Source organism: Dendrobates tinctorius, unplaced genomic scaffold (assembly GCF_039654945.1).
Source record: "Dendrobates tinctorius isolate UK_male_01 unplaced genomic scaffold, ASM3965494v1 ptg000126l, whole genome shotgun sequence".
Lineage (NCBI taxonomy): Eukaryota > Metazoa > Chordata > Amphibia > Anura > Dendrobatidae > Dendrobates > Dendrobates tinctorius.
Window position 1 is genome coordinate 14,034,625 of NW_027361794.1, and position 15,395 is coordinate 14,050,019.

Sequence of the window (15,395 nt, forward strand, 5' to 3'; positions counted from 1 at the left end):
CTTTTTATACCGACTAACTTCAAGGAGGCTTGTGATAAACTACAGGAAAACCATTACACCTGAGCCATGATATGTCTCTAAGCTGTGCGTGGCTGATGGCTGTAATATGCATTTATTCACACCTGCAGGAGATGTGTTGGCATGGCTCGAGCCCTGGTATCATGGAATCACTCCACGTCATATTTTCTATTTATTTTGTCTAATTCTGTCTGTCTGTAATGGAAATCCCACCTCGCTGATTGGTCGCTGCCTAACTGCCACGACCAATCAGCGACAGTTGCTTAGTCGTCGTGGCAACACGGCCGCATTTCTTATTGTACAGGCACATTACAGCCGTTAAAGGCATCACTGCTGCATTGCTCATTACACAGGCACAGTCCTGTACATATTCTGGAGTACAATACATTAGGTAATTAGGTAACAGTAGAACCGTGACTGCAGCTCTGGGTGTAACTTGCGTACAATTCATTAGGTGACAGCAGAAAAGTGAATGCAGCTCTGGGTGTAACTGGAGTAGAATACATTAGGTAAGATCTGAACAGTGACTGCAGCTCTGGGTGTAACTGGAGTACATTTTGCGCTAAGCATTACTGGGACCGGAAGATGCCGGGAGCGTGGTTAGAGGAGAGAAAGAGTCTGGGGGCCGTCGGGAGGTGAGTATATCACTATTTTTTATTTTAACAGAGACTCTAGAATACCCGATGCGATAGAATCGGGCCACCATCTAGTCTATTTATATAATTGCCTTGTAATGTTTTCATATTACCCTTCACCACGACAGCACCCACTGGAGGTATCGGATCCGCCCCATCTGGAACAGGAAACCCTACAGAAAGATAAAAGGGGGCGGTCCGCCTCTCCTCCTCAGTTTTGGTTTCCTGTTCCCAGGGAACCTCAGGACGATCCTTCAGAAAGAACATACCTGGGCCAGATGCATGCCGCTTGCGCAGTGTCCTTGAGAACGGCAGGGGCTGCGGTCCGGAAGCAGCGTCGTGTGAGACTCTGTTAGACGAGTCCCCCCCTCGTCTGACAGCTGGAGGTGATGACCGGGTCCGGGAGGGGCCGCCCGGTCTCACCTAGGAGCGCGCCAGGGGGCACCAAGCGGGAGCTGCCGCTGCGGACGGTGAGTGCGCCAGTGGCACAAAGAAAAAAAAAAAAAGTGAAGCGGTGGTGGTGGCAGCGTGGGGAGAGGCGCGGGCCACATACAAAAGCGGCGGCGCAGAGGCTCTTATGCCCCGGAAGTAATGAGTGAACTTACGGGGTAGGATGGCTGAGCAGCGTGACGGCGCATGCGCAGGAACCCGGGGAGGAGCGACTTCCGGGACACAAAAAAAAAAAAGGAGATCTATTTAAACAGGCGCCGCAGTTCAGCGGCAGGAAGCCATGTCCCCAGCGGAAGTGCACGCTCCAGCGGGGGGCAGCTCCTCCTTGGACCGCACTACCAGGACAGACACTGCCCGCAGGAGCGAGGTGGGAGAGTCAAGGCCTAGGACAGGATCTCAGCCATCCGATCCGGTAAAAAATGCTTCACTGGGTGAGTGTGCAATATATATACTCTGCCTATTAAGCTGACCTCTCCTCTCTCCCCCTCCTCCCTTCGCCATGTCTCCCCTCTTCCAGGCCTAGAAAAAACAAAATTCCAAACACAAGGAATGCGCTTTATGCGTGGAGCCTCTCCCTGACTCCTACCCCAAAAAGCTCTGTAAGCAATGCACCAGAGAAACCAGACAAGGGTCGGCAGTATCGTCAAAGGACATCCAGGCCATAATTAGGGAGGAAATACAGGCTATTACCCATGCCAGTACTCCCTCAGAAACTAGGAGCAAAAAACAAGTGACCCTCAGCTCAGAATCAGAGCAGGAGGAGATCTCTGATTCCTCACTCACGTCGTCATCATCATCATCAGACATTGAGGGACGTTCATGTTTTCCCCTAGATAGTGTGGATAACTTAGTGAAGTCTGTGAGGAACACTATGGGGTGTGAGGAGACAAAGGGTGTCCAAACCGCACAAGAAATAATGTTTACGGGGTTGGCGGAAAAGAAAAGGAGAGCATTTCCGGTAATACCGGCAGTTAAGGCCCTAATAAAAAGAGAGTGGGGAAAAACACGATCAAAGAAGTTTTCTCCCATTAGCCTCAAAAAGGAAGTATCCATTTAGCGATGACGAGCTATTAAAATGGACCAAGGTGCCAAAGGTTGATGCTGTTGTAGCCTCCACCTCAAAGCAGTCTACTATTCCGGTAGAGCAGGGTTCCCCAACTCCAGTCCTCAAGGCCCACCAACAGATCATGTTTTCATGATTTCCTTTGTATTGCACAGGTGAAGCAATTATCACCTGAGCAATACTAAAGGAAATCCTGAAAACATGACCTGTTGGTGGGCCTTGAGGACTGGAGTTGGGGAACCCTGCGGTAGAGGACGCAGGCTTATTGGCGGATCCGCTAGACCGTAAAGCAGAGTCATCATTAAAAAGGTCTTGGGAGTCTACCACAGGCATTTTTAAGCCAGCAGTAGCCAGCACATGCACCGCCAGATCTATGCTCGTATGGTTGGACCAATTGGATCAACAAATCGAGCAGAAGGTGTCTAGGGAAAAACTACGGGCTGCTATTCCATTAATTAGAGGGGCGGCAGCCTTCATGGCCGATGCATCGGCAGACACTCTGCGGCTGGCAGCGAGATCGGCTGGTCTTGTAAACAACGCCAGGAGGGCACTATGGATGAAGAGTTGGAAGGGAGACACGCAATCGAAATCTAGGATTTGCGCCACCCTGTGCGAGGGTGAGTTCCTCTTTGGGAAAGCCCTAGATGATATACTCGCCAAAGCGAAAGAAAGGAAGAAGGCCTTCCCTGATTCTTCTATCCCTTTCTACAGGAGAGCCTTTAAAAGGCGACCATTTGGAAGAAAGAGACAAGCGGATAGATCAAATAGATGGCCCGCAAAGGAAGAAAAGCAGAAGGGTAGCATGTTTAAGGGTTCAGCATTCTGAAAGGAAAATAAATACTGAACAATCAATCCCCCCAGTAGGGGGTAGATTTAAAAAATTTTTCTTCAAAATGGGAACAAATAACTTCGAGTCCATGGATTCTAAGTATCATTAAAGAGGGAATGAAAATAGAATTCCTTCAAATCCCTTATGTTTTCTTTATCATAACCCGCCTTAACTTTATAGTTCAACAAGAGGCCCTCGAAGTAGAAATTCGGAGCCTACTATCCAAGGGGGTTTTAGTAGAGGTCCCAGAGGGACAGGTAGGTAGAGGATTCTACTCTCCTTTATTTTTAATTTCCAAACCAGATGGTACGTTTAGGACAATTATAAATTTAAGGAAGCTTAATACGTTTATAAAAAATTATAAGTTTAAAATGGAATCAATCAGGTCTACCATAAAGCTTCTATTTCCGGATTGTGTAATGGCGGGGATTGACTTGAAGGATGCTTACTATCATATTCCTTTTCATAATAGATATCAAAGGTACCTAAGAGTCGCGGTGGTATTCGAAGGCAAGATCCGTCCTTTCCAGGTTACGGCCATGCCTATCTACGGCACCGAGAATCTTCACCAAAGTGATGGCAGAGGTGATGGCCTATCTCCGTCAGAAAGACACTCTAATCGTACCTTACCTAGATGACTTCCTAATCATCGGGAACTCTGTCACCCAATGTGCTAGACGTGTAGCTGACACGATCTCATCTTTACAGGATCAAGGCTGGATCATCAACTTTCAGAAGTCCAGACTCGTCCCGCATTCCATTCAGATGTTCTTAGGGTTCCAGTTAGACTCCACAACCCAGAGATGTCTACTCCATCAGGTAAACATTACACTCACAAAAGAGAAGGTGAAGGCAGCCATAAGAAGACCACGCATGTCTCTGAGAGGGGCAATGTCGCTCTTGGGGTCGCTCAATTCTTGCACCCCGGCAGTCCGGTGGGCCCAGTATCATACCCGCACACTGCAGCATCATATCCTCCAAGAGGATAGGCGACATGGCGGTCACTTCGAGAACAAGATAACTTTGTCACAGGAAGTCTTGGCTTCTCTAGAATGGTGGTGAAATGATGACCATCTGTCCTCAGGAGTTCCATGGGTTATAGTACCATCCCGTATCCTAACCACCGACGCTAGCCCCCACGGCTGGGGAGCCCATATGAGGAATAGCTTTTGTCAAGGAAGGTGGAATAGAGAGGAAAGGGGCTACTCGTCTAATTTAAAGGAATTAACGGCGGTATATTATGCTCTACACCGTTTTCTTCCACATCTCCAACAGAAGGATCTTGTCGGACAACACCACTACAGTGGCCTACATAAACATACAGGGATGTACTCGATCAGAGGCTCTGATGTATTCTGCGGCAAAAACCTTAAACTTAGCCGAAAATTATTTGTTGTCCATCTCGGCCCTTCATATCAGGGGGGAGAACAACCAAGAGGCAGATTTCTTAAGCCGACACACTCTTCGGCAAGGGGAGTGGTGCCTCAATCGCCGAGTCTTCAAGGACATAGTAGCTCTATGGGGGCGACCTCAGGTGGACCTTTTTGCCACGAAAGAGAACAGACAGATAAAGGTGTTTGCTTCCCTGTCTCCGTCAGATCATCCAGACATACTGGATGCCCTCCGGGCTTCATGGAAATTCAACCTGGCATATGCCTTTCCTCCGATAATTCTCCTACCACAGGTCATTCGGAAAATCAGAGCTGACAGGGCGAGAGTAATTCTGATAGCACCATTCTGGCCCAAGAGACCGTTGTTCTCATGGCTACGAATCATGTCGGTGACAGATCCTTGGATCCTCCCTTCAATTCCCAACCTACTCTCCCAGGGCCCTTTTTTCCACCCCCAAGTGGACAGCTTACACTTTACGGCGTGGAATTTGAAAGGCAGCTACTAAGATCAAGAGGGTTTTCAGAAACACTAATTGCTATGCTACTACAAAGCAGGAAGCAGTCCACTACCCAGATTTATACAAGGATATGGAAAAAATTCCTGCTGCTCCATACAGCGCCTCATAGAATCGTAGAGTTGGAAGGGACCTCCTGGGCCATCTGGTCCAACCCCCTGCTCAAAGCAGGATTTGCTAAATCATCCCAGTTAGGCCGGTTTCACATTCGCGCTTTTGAGCGCAGCGACGGCCTGCGCACGGCCGCCGCTAAGCCCCGCGCCCTGCCCCGCCTCCACCAGTATCTCCGCCTCCGGGCGCATGACGTTGCATGCGTCATGCGTCCCCTATCTTCATCACAGAGGGCGCAGGCCGTGCGCAGTCTGCGCACAGTCTGCGTTTGGCGGCGCATGCGTCCTGTTGCATTTTGGTTGTGCTCGGAGCACCGTCAAAAGGACGCATGCGCCGCCAAACGCAGACTGTGCGCAGACTGCGCACGGTCTGCGCCCTCTGTGATGAAGATAGGGGACGCATGCAACGTCATGCGCCCGGAGGCGGAGATACCGGTGGAGGCGGGGCAGGGGGCGGGGCTTAGCGGCAGCCGTGCGCAGGCCGTCGCTGCGCTCAAAAGCGCGAATGTGAAACCGGCCTTAGATGTCTGTCCAGCCTCTAAAGACTTCCATTGAAGGAGAACTCACCACTTCTCGTGGCAGCCTGTTCCACTCATTGATCACTCTAACTGTCCAAAAAAATTTTTCTAATATCTAATCTGTGTCTCCTCCCATTCAGTTCCATCCCATTGCTTCTAGTCTTTCCTTGTACAAATGAGAATAAAGATGAGCCTTCTACAATGTGACAGCCCTTTAGATATTTGTAGACCGCTATTAAGTCTCCTCTCAGTCTTCTCTTTTGCAAACTAAACATTCCCAAATCCTGCAACCGTTCCTCATAAGACAGGGTTTGCAGACCGGTCACCATTCTGGTCGCTCTTTTTTGAACTTGCTCCAGTTTGTTGATGTCTTTTTTAAAATGCGGTGCCCAAAACTGGACACAATATTCCAGATGAGGTCTGACCAAAGAGGAGTAGAGGGAAATAATGACTTCACGTGATCTAGACTGTATGCTTCTGTTAATACATCCTAGTATAGCATTTGCCTTTTTTGCTGCTGCATCACACTGTTGACTCATATTCATTCTGTGATCTATTAGTATACCCAAGTCTTTTTCACATGTGCTGTTGCTTAGCCCTAGTCCTCCCATTCTGTATTTGCTTTTTTCATTTTTATTGCCCAGATGTAGTACTTTGCATTTTTCCCTGTTAAAAACCATTCTGTTAGTTGCTGCCCACTGCTCCAGTTTATTTATATCTTTTTGAATCCTCTCTCTCTCTTCTCTAGTATTATCTCTCCTAGCTTTGTGTCATCAGCAAATTTAATCAGTTTACCCTCAATTCCTTCATCTATATCGTTGATAAAGATGTTGAACAATACAGCGCCCAGGACAGAGCCCTGTGGTACCCCACTTGAGACATTCTTCCAACTGGATGTGCAGCCATTTACGACCACTCTTTGGGTCCGATCACTAAGCCAGTTGTGAATCCACCTAACAGTTGCCTTGTCCATTCCATACTTAGTCATTTTTTCAATAAGGATTGTATGAGAGACTTTGTCAAATGCTTTGATGAAGTCAAGATATACTATATCTACAGCATTTCCTTGATCCACCCAATCAGTGATACCGTCGTAGAAGGAAATTAAGTTAGTCTGACATGACTTATTAGTTACAAACCCATGCTGACTCTGTTTAATCACTTCATTCTTATCCAGGTACTGACATACATGTTGTTTAATAATTTGTTCAAAGATCTTTCCTGGTATAGAAGTCAGACTCACCGGCCTATAGTTGCCTGGGTCCACCTTCTTCCCCTTTTGAAGATAGGAACAAAATTTGCTCTTCTCCAGTCTTTTGGGACTTCTCCTGTTCTCCAAGAATTTTCAAAGATTATGGAGAGGGGTTCAAAAATTTCTTCTGCTATCTCCTTCAGTACTCTGGGGTGTAATTCATCTGGACCTGGAGACTTGAATTCATTTAGGTTAGCTAAGTGTTTCCTCACTATCTTTCTGTTTATAGATATCCTGGATTCTTCTATTCCCTTAATAGGACAGTGAAGAACAGTTGATGTTACATTTCCTTTCTGAGAGAAAACAGATGCAAAATAGGAATTTAAAATTTCGGCCTTCTCAACATCCTGTCTTACCAGTTCATCATTTTCATCCTGTATAAATTCTATAGCATCTTTGACTTTTCTTTTACTTTTGACATATCCCCAAAATCCTTTATTATTGCTTTTGACATCTCTTGCAAGCCTCAATTCAATGTCCGCTTTAGATAATCTGATTTGTGCCCTGCAGGTTCTGCAGACAGCATTATATTCTTCTTTAGATATGCCTCCCTCTTTCCATTTTATAAACATTTTTTTCTTCCTTTTTAGCATGTGCTTAAGTTCTGTGTTCATCCATCCTGGTTTCCTTAAATGCTTCCTATTCTTCCCTCTTTTCGGAATTGTTAACAATTGTGCTTTGAGAATTTCATTTTTCAAGATTTCCCATCCTTCCTGGACATTTTTGTCTTTAAGGATATCCAGCCATTGGATCCCTCCAATTCTCTTTCTGAATCCCTTAAAATCTGCCTTTCTGAAATCTAACCTTGACGTCTGAGTCTTCACAGGTCTTCCTCTTCTAGTTATCCAAAATTCTAAAATAGCATGGTCGCTACCTCCTAGGGTCCCAGCCACTTTTACCTCCTCAACCATTTCCTTCCTGTTTAGAAGGATTAGATCCAAGGTAGCAGTTCCCCTTGTTTTCTCCCCTACCTTTTGGAAGATAAAGTTGTCAGCAAGAGAGGATAATAATTTCCTTGACCTGTTAGTTTTGCCTGAGAGAGATTCCCAACAAATGTCTGGATAGTTGAAATCTCCCATGACAACTATGTCATATTTTTTGGAGAACTTGGCCATTTGATGCATAAAGAGTTCATCCATATCTTCAGCTTGCACAGGCGGCCTGTAGTAAATGCCTACAATGGTGTCCTTTCCATTGTTCTGTCCTTGTATTCTTACCCAAACAGTTTCCACAGAACTCCCAGTCTCTGAAGCTTCAATCTCTGCAGATATACGCGTTTCTAACATACAATGAGACACCTCCTCCACGTTTATCAAGTCTGTTTCTTGAAAATAAGTTATATCCTTCTAGTCTTGTATTCCAATCGTGTATTGTCCCACCAAGTTTCAGTGATTCCAATGACATCATATTTCTTTTCCTGTGTTAGTAGTTCCAATTCTCCTTGTTTGTTGCCCATGCTTTGTGCATTAGTAAAGAAACATTTTAGTTTGTGATTGGTTTCTCTTTCTCCAATATTTGTATTAATTAGATTCTTTTGTCTTTGTTCTTCCTTTCCACTTCTAATAGCAGAGTTCTCAATAGCATTTGTCAGGTGTATGGCTTTTTCTGGCCTTTTGCTTCCCTTCCCATGTTGTTCTAGTTTAAAGCTCTCCTTACAAGTGTAGCAAGGCGACTTCCAAATACATGTTTTCCAGTCTTCGTAAGGTGCACCCCATCTCTAGCAAGTAGTCCATCGTATAGGTAATTCACTCCGTGATCCAGAAATCCAAAACGCTGCTGACGGCACCATTGACGTAGCCAGTTGTTCACCTGCAGAATCTTATTCCACCTCCTTGTTCCATGGCCATCCACTGGGAAGATGGAAGAGAAGACCACCTGAACTCCCAGTTCTTTCACTTTCTTGCCTAAGTCTTCAAAGTCTCTGCAGATGGTTTCCAGGTCGTTTCTTGCGGTGTCATTTGTCCCCACATGTAGTAGCAGGAATGGGTAGTCCTCTGTAGGTCTGAAGAGTCCTGATATCCTGTCAGACACATCTTTAATTTTTGCACCTGGAAGACAGCACATTTCTCTTGAAGTTATATCCGGTCTGCAGATAGCGGCCTCTGTTCCTCTCAACAGGGAATCCCCCATGACCACCACTCTCCGTTTCTTCTTCATAACATTTTTCTTTCTCCATCCAGGAGGACTTTGAAGGCATACAAGGTTGCTGTTTGTGGGCAAAGTCTTATCCTGATGTATTTCTTCATCGTTTTCCTGCGTGAGAGCCTGGTACTGGTTCCTGAGAAGTATGGGTGCTGACTGCCTCCTGCTTCTCTGGATCACATGTTTCCATTCCTCTGTTTCTTCAGGTGCACTTCCAATTTCTTCTCTTTCTGTAACATGAAGAGATAATTCTGCTCTGTCTAAGAACTCTTCACCTTCCTTAATGATCTTCAACGTAGCTAACTTCTCCAAGATTTTGCAACTTCCGATAGTTCCTATCTTGGAATTTCTACAGAAAGGTAAGGACTTGGGCCTGGCAGTAAAAACACTGAAAGTCCAAGTGTCCGCATTAGGGGCACTGTACGGCCATAATATAGCAGGAAATAAGTGGAACTCACGATTTACTACAGCTTGCGAACGGATAGCTCCGGTTCACATACCTGCAATCCCTGCATGGGACTTAAATCTGGTCTTAGACGCCCTGATGGAAGAACCCTTCGAGCCGATAGACCCGATATCCCTGAAATGCTTGTCACTCAAGACGGCCCTCTTAGTAGCACTAACGTCTGCTAGGAGAGTAAGTGATATCCAAGCGCTATCCATAGACCCACCCTTTCTTCAGATATACCAGGATAGGTTAATATTAAAACCAGACCCCCTCATACCTGCCCAGGGTATCAACAAAGTTCCATAGATCCCAAGAGATACTTCTCCCGACCTTTTTTGGGAACCCCTCCACTCCGGAGAAGCAGAAATTCCACACCTTGGATGTTAGAAGAACTGTCCTAAAATATATTGAGAGGTCCAGGAGCTGGAGGCAGTGTAGGGCTCTGTTCATATCTTTTCAGGGCTGTAAAAAAGGGTACGGAGTCACGAAGAGCACCATTTCCCGATGGATCATGGATGCCATTCGCTTAGCCTACTCCGCGAAAAATGAAGATCCTCCGGAGAGCATCAGAGCACATTCCACTAGAGCAGTGGCAACCTCCTTGACCGAGAGGGGAGACATTCCAATTGAAACCATATGTAAGGCAGCAATTTGGTCAACTCCTTCTACCTTCTATAATCATTATAGACTCGACCTTTCATCAACTTCTGACCTAAGCTTTGGCAGGACTGTCCTTGCACGGTGGTCCCTCCCAGGTGATGGTCTCTAGAATCTCTCCAGTGGGTGCTGTCGTGGTGAAGGGTAAAAAGCCGGATTACTTACCGGTAATGCTCTTTTAATGAGTCCACGACAGCACCCGCTCACTTCCCTCCCTGCTAACATATCAATAGTAAAGGTGTATCTACTAACGATGAAAAAGTAAAGTTTAAGAGATGCAAATACATTGCCTAACCCTTGGCGGTCCTCCTGGTACTCTGAAATACAAAACTGTGGAGGAGAGGCGGACCGCCCCCTTTTATCTTTCTGTAAAGTTTCCTGTTCCAGATGGGGCGGATCCGATACCTCCAGTGGGTGCTGTCGTGGACTAAAAGAGCATTACCGGTAAGTAATCAGGCTTTTCCTGTTCTGTCCAGATGTCACCGTATCCCAGAATTCCAAGCGGAGGAAGTTCACCGACCACCATATTGGGACACCCAAGTGATGAGTGTCTCAATATGTAAACTGCTGATGGTACCAACCTATTGCGCGGTACCACCAACAGAACACTGTCGCGCACCCCACACACACACTCTATACGCTGTATGCACCACACTCTCACATACCAACACAGCCTCTTGCGTGGTACCACCAACGGAACACCGTCGCACCACACACACTCACACTCTATACACTGTACGCACCACACCCTCACGCAGCCTCTTGTGCGGTACCACCAGCGCAACACTATCACACTGAATCATTCGGCTAATCCCTGTGGCAGATGCACGACGTGCCTACAGGCAGAGGAAGCCAGCTACATTAAAGGGGTTTTCCAGCAAACGAAAGTTCATTTTAAAAATTGTCTGTGTCTGACCATGTACGGAGCATTCCACATCTCCTGGGCAGGGAAGAAAGCAAAAGACAATACTGACATTACAGCAGGGGATCACAGAGGATTCATTTTGTGAGGTAAAATATTTCACTGACTGGTTTTAAACAATATTTTACCTCACAAAATGTATCCTCTGCGATCTCCTGCTGTAATGTCAGTATTGTCTTTTGCTTCCTCCCCTGCCCAGGAGCTGTGGTATGTTCTGTACACGGTCAGACACAGGGGTGAGGGAGACAGAGCACAAGGGGGAGACAGCTCAAATGGGACAGCACATGAGGGGAGAACACAGCACAGGAAGGAGAGAGACAGCAGACAAGGGAGATAGCACATGGGGTAGACATGTCAAAGAAGAGAGCACAGACGGGAGAAGTCACCACATGGGGAAAGTGAGAGTGGATAGGTGGGTGAGCACGTGGGGGGGGGATTCTCTAAGTGCCCACATTGCAGAAATGCTGCGGAAGTGTCCGCAGCATTTCCACAACTCCCTGCCTTGGGTAAAACGCATGCGGAATTCGCATGGGTTTTCCCGCAAAACACAAGCCTTTTTAGCTTGTAGAATGCTTGCGCTTTTCCAAGCGATTTGAAGCATCGCTTGGAAAAGTGATTGACAGGTTGGTCACACTTGTCAAGCATAATGCGTGACAAGTGTGACCAACTTTATACTATGCAGCATCAATATTAAAAGATAGAATGTTAAAATAATAAAAAAATAGAGATATACTTACCTTCTGTTGGCCCCGGAGTCGTCAGCGGTGCTGGCGGCAGCTTCCGTTGCCAGGGATGCATTGCACAAATGACCTCTGATGAGACCGTGACCTCATCAGAGGTCATTCGCGCAATCTATCCCTGGGAATAGAAGTTGCCGCTAGGGCCAAAGAGGGCCGGGACAACTCCGGGGCCATCAGAGGGCAAGTATATCCCTATTTTTCATTGATTTTTATTTATTTATTTTTATTTTAAATCTATTTTTTACAGGAATATGGTACCCAGGGCATGGAGCAGAGTCTCCTCTCCAGACCCTGGGTACCACCTGCACATGAAGTGCTCACTTTACGCTTGGTGGGCATATCCAAATGTGTAAAATGAGCATTTCAGTGCAATCCTATGACGGCAGAATCGCCGCGATTCTGCAGAAATAATTAACATACTGTGGATTTTACTGCTATGCGATTCCACAGCGGGAAAATCCGCAGCATGGGCACAGCAACTGTGGAATCCCATAGGATTGCATGGGAATGCGTTTTTTAAGCGTTTCCACTGCTATCTTTAAAAAAAAAAAAAAAATGGTCTCGAATTCATCTGCCAACTGCCTGGGACCTAAATTTAAGACACCTCAGCTCTGCACTAATATGAAAAGCTCTCTTTAATTGTATAATATTTCTTCTTGAAACTCATCTGACAGAAAATATTGGACTTTACGATAGTTTAGATTGCCAAGAGCCACCGAGCCCCGTAACTGTAATTACCCCAGAGAGGTTTCATCACTAGTTACTCATTTTTTATTGAAGAAGACTGTTGAGTTTGATCATTTCTGTAGATGTGTTATTGTATATAGTCAGTTTTTTACTACAGTAGATAGTGCCCAAAATACTCTGATTTAACCTCTTCCCGCAGCCAGTTTTTTGTTCTTAATCAGGGCCTATTTTTTCAAATCTGACGAATGTCACTTTATATGGTGATAAGATAACTATGGAATTATTCACAAAGGATAATAGAAAACAAATGGATCTTACAAATTATTTTCAAAATTCTGTTTGAATCCAACAATACCCTATATACGGTTTTACACTACTGTCTGGGCACATGGCAGTGTTCAGAAGGGAAGGAGCGCCATTTAGCTATTTGAATGCAGATCTAGCTGGAATAGTTTGCAGACACAATGTATTGGGGGTACTGTTCGTGGTCACCTGGCAGCTCAAAAGATGGCCTCCATGAACAGGTTTGGTGTTTTCTACTCAGTTTTCCAGATCCCACGGATTGCCTTCCTCATCACCCTTTATCTACAAGAATCTAGACTTACACAGAGACCCCCTATACTTGGACCACGGTGTTACCTGCTGTTCTGTCATGTGAGATGGCACGAAGAAAAGTCAGATAGCCAGGTCAGAAGCAGGAAAGCAGAGAAAAAACAAAAATCAAAAGACGCAGGAGTAGTCAGTAAACTGGCTGGTGTCACAACAGCAAACAAATGTACAAGCCGGGAGCTGAGCACAGAGGACTGAACCAGAGGAGAACAACGCTGTATCTGGCAGATTCCGGCCATATGCTTTGAGCTTTAGTAAAATATGGTGCTATCCAACTGGTGGAAGCAGGTAGCAGATTACTGCAGCTGGACAGCCCACACCCATACTGCGAGACCGGATGGTACTACTGGCCCAAGCATCCCTAATCTGAGTGGCTGGACAGAGCCTGCGCTGCCCAGATCTTCTTGTTCCAACATCTCCTCCATTACCAGTGCCGCCTGCAGAATGAATAAGGCTCCTGGTGACAGAAGCAGACGTCATAGGGGCAGGTCCCAGAGGAGAAGAGACACACCATTTGCAGAAGCCCTAATATGAAAAATGGCAGAAAACTAGAGCAGTAGAAATCCCCATAAAGTGACTTTACATTGGAAATTATGTGTCTCAGTGAATTACTCTAGGAGTAGTGACTATTTTGAATCCACAGGGAAAGTTGGCACTCCAAAAATTTTTTTTTGCAGTAAAATATTCCATTTATTAACATCCAAGTGACAATTATGTTAAACGTTTTCGGTCCCAGATTGGACCTTCATCAGAACTATATTTGGTCCAGATGGTAGAAAACATACATATAATATGGACAAGACAAAAAGAAAAAAAATCATATATTAAACAATGGAAATGGAATAAAACAGAGAAATAATAAAATAAAGTCTTTACATGCATCATAAACATGTCAAAAGAAAATCACCAAGAATATTAGCAGTTGCCATGGAGACCCCATATCCAAGTAGAAAATCGTTCAATTTGGTGAGGAGTATAGTTTTCATTTCACCCACGGACAATCACATCTATTGGGCTAGTGCTGTAGCGGTGCACATATATCCTTTACAAAAGATATAGCTACCATTACGCTTTTCAGCACTATCTCCGTGTTTCCTTACCGGAAACATGGAAAGACTTTAATTACTTTATTATTTGTCTGTTTTATTATTCCATTTTCATTGTTTAATATATGATTTTTTTTTCTTTTTGTCTTGTCCATTTTTTATGTATGTTTTCTACCATCTGGACCAATTATAGTTCTGATGAAGGTCCAATCTGGGACCAAAAACGTTTAACTTAATTGTCACCTGGATGTTAATAAATGGAATATTTTTACTGCCAAAAAAGTTTTTTGAGTGCCAAGTTTTCTCTGCGGATAAGACGGGCTGGATACCCTACTTGAGCACCAATACTTCATACTCGATGAGTGCCGTGATTATCTATATTGATCTAATTTGAATCCACAGCCACTTTCTGGAAATTAGCAGCAGATGTTGCAGAATGAAAATTGCACATTTGCCATTTTATTGCCCAACACATAGTGCTCAGATTGTGCTCCAGGAGAGACACAGCGCAAATTATTTTGGTTCTTCTCACTATAGTAATGCCAAATACATAGATGCTGAGTGTGGTTTTGTCACAATGCAAGACTCAGAAGTGAGGGGAAGATTTGACTTTGGGAGAGTGGATATTACAGGATTGATTTAAGAAAGCCATGTTGCTTTTCAAGAGCTTTTTAGCCACTAATAATGTGGAAGCCTCTGTTTTTCCATTGTAAGAACAAAACCGTTGGCACAACCCTGAGAATTGTAGGTGGTGCCCAAGTAGGATCCCAATCCGTGAACTAAATATATATAAACTTGGCACACACCAAAGGTTTCTGATGCAGAAAGGTGATTTTTAATTCTACAACAGTACATACATACACAGACGTTTCGGTCTAGGACCTTCATCAATGTACGATATATTGTACTGTAAGATTCTTAGTGACTGGGCTTTGTGAGATAGACCAATCCTGTGAGGAGGCACATGAAGCCGTCCCACTGCGTGGTGGTTTGTGGAGTGTGGACGCAGTATCCGCCGCGAATCCCAAGTGCACTAGACTGAAACGTCTGTATATCTATGTACTGTTGTATAATTAAAAATCACCTTTCTGCATCAGAAACCTTTGGTGTGTGCCAAGTTTATATATATTCTGTTTTTCCATTGACAGATGATGGGCCCAAGTGGGACTTGTTTATTGTGAGATGAGTAGATGTTTTTATTGGTATTATTTTCACCTATATAACTTTGTTTGGCATTTTATTCCATATTTGGGAGGTAGAATGAACAAACAGTTGAACACCACGCTCCACTGATTCATCCTATGAGGTTTTCTATTAGACTGTGAGCTGTCATTGTCTTGGTGAATAATTCAAATTTTTTACA

General features: G+C 44.9%; 2 protein-coding genes across 2 annotated transcripts in view; one reads left to right on the forward strand and one right to left on the reverse strand.

The window, feature by feature from the left end:
* The window catches only part of LOC141047339 (uncharacterized), a 944,519-nt gene that overhangs the window by 555,658 nt on the left and 373,466 nt on the right, over positions 1–15,395 (reverse strand).
* Positions 1–15,395, forward strand: part of LOC141047282 (uncharacterized) — a 48,137-nt gene that overhangs the window by 28,176 nt on the left and 4,566 nt on the right. The gene's annotated exons all lie outside the window — the stretch shown is intronic.